We start from the raw sequence: 4,649 nt of genomic DNA, 5'->3' as shown, positions 1-4,649 counted from the left end.
GTTAACAGAAAGCATAAACTAGCCTCAATTCTCACTACATCTACCGTCGGTAGCCGACCACAGTTTTGTGTAACAAAATCTCATCTTTGCCTCTGGAGGTTTTCCCCTTCCATCCCAGCCTCAGGTGGAACGTGGACAGGAGGGCAGACTGCCCTAGACCGCCACTTAACTAAGCCTTTCCTGAGCCTTCTTCATCTACAAGGTATCGGCAAATGCTTCATCTTCCAACTGCACACACAGTCAGCTCCTTCCTATGGCTAATTTCCAGGAGGTTTATAATTCCTTTCCTTCCTCATCTAATTCTAAAGCCCAGTGACATTTTCTACCTGAGCCTCATTCTTTCTCAAGGAGATTTCCCTAGATAACAATTTCATTCATGTGAAGAGAGGAAGCCAACCTTGTCATGGATCACTGCAGTAAAAGGACATGAAAAGGGTCCTGGCTCAGATCATGCCCCTTGCCATGCTTTTCCTTCAGGTCCCCCAAGAGCTCAGTGGTGATGCTGCCATGAACTCACCAATGTGCCCGCGTACCTCCCACTTTTTGGAAACCTGTGTGCAAGGTCCTCGGCCCCGTCACCCACAGTCACCACCCGTCATGTCTGAGAGCAGTGGTGGCCGTTGACATGAACTGGACCCACGTGTCCTGAAGAACAGCACACTCCGAGGCCCTCACAGTGCCTAATTCAATGAAAATCCCTGTCTTTCTCTGCACTTTCAGTTGCATTTTATTGATGTGGCTTAGGAAGTTTTTGGTTATGCTAACCACGTCTTACAGCGGTGCCCTGTAATAGAACTATCTGCATGATGGAAATGTTCTATTCTGTACTGCCTAGTACGCCATTTAATTAATTTAATTTAATTTTTAACTTAATTTAATTTAGGTTTAGAAAGTGCAGTTTTAGTGCCTAAAGTACAAGTAATAATTTGCAGTTTTTATCTCCATCTCTGTGGCTTTCTATAATTCAAATGTGTCCACCCACAGAGGACCCAGACCTTCCCCTCACATCTGAAGTCCCAAAGACTGACACTGTTCAGCCCAGACTGGAGCCCCTGACAGCTGGGCAGGGTCGTGCTTCCTTTAGGGAGTCTGGAGGATTCACCACCCCATCCTACGCTTCTCCATCCACGCTACCAACTTCATGATATCTTACATTCTATGGCTAACGATGACTAGCCCTTCATCCCCTGCACTACTCGTCAAGCGGCGTACGGGTAGAGCAGCCATTGGGAAAGGTTGGTTCCTCACGACCCGCGTGCTGGTTCTCTCCAGCTGGGAGACTTGACCCTTTTCAGTAGGTTCATGAACACGTCCAAAGACAAAATATTTGAATAACAGGTTTGATGCTGAATTTCAGCCTGTGTATTTTTATTCCAATTAATTCAACCTGTTGTCCATATATTTCTAATTTATTTTTTTCTTTCTATTGCCCATACTCCAGGACCTTTTTTTCTGCTGTTCTTAGTTTCTGTCCTAGAGTGTGTATGTTCTCAGAGCAAGTGCTGTTTCATGAGGCACACGCTTGTGTAGGTCTTCTTATCAGTTAACAGACTTTAAGAACTCTGAACTCTGCCCTTCTTAGGTTTTTCTTAGGACTTTACTAGGACTTTTTAAAAAGTGTTTTATTTTAGAATAACTTCAGATTTAATGAAAAGGTGCAAAGATGGTATGGAGATATCTTTGACCTGGTTTTCCCTAAAATTAACATCTTTCATAACTGTGGCAAATTTACTGAAACTAAGAAATGAACCTTAATATAATTATCGTGAACTAAAGGGCAGATTTACTTGGATTTCACCAGGTTTTCCACTAATTTCTATTTTCTGTTCCAAGTTTCAATCCAGGGAACTATGCTGTATTCAGTGACACATCTCAGTTTTCTCAGTCTTGCCTTGTTTCCATGACCTTGATTTGGAAGTATACTGGTCAGATTTGTAGAATTTCCCTCACTTTGGGGATGTCTGGTGTTTTTCTCGTGACCAGTTTTGGGTTGTGGGTTTGAAGGAAAAATACCATGGAGGTGGCATGCCCTTCTCTTCAGACCATCTGAGGTGTCTCTGTTATCAACATGACTTGTTACTGGTGATATTCACCTTGATCATTTGTCTAAGGTCATCTGCCAGGTTTTTACACTGTAAAGTTACTCTTTTACCTGACCGCTCTCTGTGCATTGGAAGTGAGTCCAGCCCACCCTCGAGGGCAGGTAATCAAGCCCTAACTCCTGGAAAGGAAATATTTACATAGATAATTTGGAATTCTTCTGGAAGGAAGATGCATACCTTTTCTCCCATTTAAGATATCATTCATCATTTATTATATTTGTGGGTTTTGTGCATATTTATTTCAAACGTTGGGTTTTACTAGGATTTTTAAGACTTACTATCACCCCTGCTCCTGCCCATGTCTGTGACCATTCCTGTCTTTGTTATCCGTTGCCTTAACTTTTCTTTGTAAACCAGCTCCCCAAGTTGAGAGCAATTAAAAACTCTAAAATTGTCTTTAGTCCTATTCTAAAACGATATGAAAAGTGTTGTAAGTTCTTTCCCCCAAGAGTCACTGAAGAAAATAAAAAAAAAAAAAGAATTGAAACAAGAATACTATTAGGCCATCTTGCTCTATGTGGATGTAACAAACAAATTGCACAATTCTGGGAGTTACAACATCCACATGCGAAATGAGAACAACTATATTATATTCCTCATGGGGTTATTTTAAGGATAAAACAAGGAACGTGAAAAAAAGCACAAAAAGAAAACCACTTAAAAATTATTAGGACTGGGGTGCCTATATGACTCCGTTGGTTAAGCCCCTGACTTTTGGTTTCGGCTCAGGTCATGATCTCAGGGTCATGAGATGGAGCCCCACATCAGGCTTCCTGCTCAGTGGGGGTCTGCTTAAGACTCTCTCTCTCTGTCTCCTTCTGCTCCTCCACCCTCTAAAATAAAATAAATAAGTAAAATGTTTAAAAAAAGATTACTAAGACCATCATCATCATCACCATCATCACCATCATCATCATCATCCTCACCATCATCATCATCACCATCACCAACAACATCCTCATCAATGATCTCTGCAACTTGAGAAAACAGCAATGTCTTCCTTGAATGTGCTAATGTCGTGGGTCAATCCATTTCCATCTGCCTCCCTGATTGCTAAATCTTTGTACTTTCAAGGTCACGGTCCTAACCAATTTTATTGACTTCTAAAATAACACTGGTAGTGGTGAGTTACATTGTTTAGGGAAAATTATCCTGCTGAGAACAGCTGGCAAAACTAGATTTTGAAAAATATCATCTATTTAAAGACATTAGAGACCTCTCCAGGCTGTGAGGAATGGAAAGCCCATGATCCAGGAAAGGAAAGAAGGTCCTGAGAATTGAAAGCCAGCATTTGGGATCTTTTTTTTTTCTCTGACAAGTCCCTGCAAATCCCAAGAGTGGCACCAGAGAAGCCAAGAAATTGAACAGAAACTTCCACAGAACCAAGGGGCTAAAGGAGACAAACACTGGAATTTGGGGTCTAATTGGAAGAGAAGCCCTGGTAAACAGCATGGGCTCCACGTTGAGAACCGAAAAGCTTACATTCTAAAGCCCTCTAGTGTAGGAGTGCAAGTGAATCAGAAATAGAAAAAATAGAACAGACCTCACAGAGATGGAAATCCACATTGAAGAATTGCAATTCCTTGTTCAAATAGGGTCAGCTGACACTGCTAGACCCCAACACTGACTGCCACGTGAGCGCTGCAAAGGGCAAATAAACAATAATAAATGTTTAATGTGTGAAATAAATTTAACTCTGAATTGATTTAAAATGTTAACTTTGCTCTGTGAAATAAATTAAAATATATGGCAACTGTAGCATGTAAATCAGGAGAATAGATACATTTAAAGTGTTTTAGGGTCATTGCACTAGCACAAAGTGATAAAATACTAACTTGTAATACATTTGATAAGCTTCGGATGGATGCAAATGTTTCTTGAATGACCAGTAAAAGAATTATAAAGGACCATGAAGCCAATGAGCTTACATGGGGAGAGGATATAATTAAAAAATACTTAATCCAAAAGTGGGCAGGGAGTCAGGGAGGGGAAAGAATATAAAAGGGACTGGAAAAGAGGGAGGCAGTAGTAAAATGGTGTGTGTTAAATTTAAGCCCCAAGTTTCAGTAGTTATCCTGAAATAAGTAGACCAGCTAAAAGACAAGGATTGTCCAACTGAACAGAACACAACTCTATCAGATCATGTTCATAAGAGAAACACTATGCGTGTCAGTAAGCAGAAGATTTGAAAACTCAATCAATGGGAAAGACACGCTATGGCAACAGGAGTCATGAGGAAGCAGGTGCAAGGTTAGCACTAAGGGACGACAAAATAACCACACAGGTGAGGACACGAGGCTGTAAAGGAGGAAATGCTTCTCAAAGAAGATGGGACATTTGTCAACTTGTACACATCTAGGCCTTTAGTCTCAAAATTATAAAGCAAACCCTGATAAAAAGGAAAACACATTTTCAAAAAGAAAATTTTTTCAAATGTATAATAGTGGTGGAGATTTTTTGAAGTGTACCTTTCTGAATGATGGAAAAAGCAAATCAGCAACTATGTATAAGACTCACACAACACACTTAATGAGGAAGACTCGGCTG

This window comes from Martes martes (assembly GCF_963455335.1).
Source record: "Martes martes genome assembly, chromosome: 15".
Classification (NCBI taxonomy): Eukaryota; Metazoa; Chordata; class Mammalia; order Carnivora; family Mustelidae; genus Martes; species Martes martes.
This window is presented reverse-complemented; position numbering follows the sequence as displayed.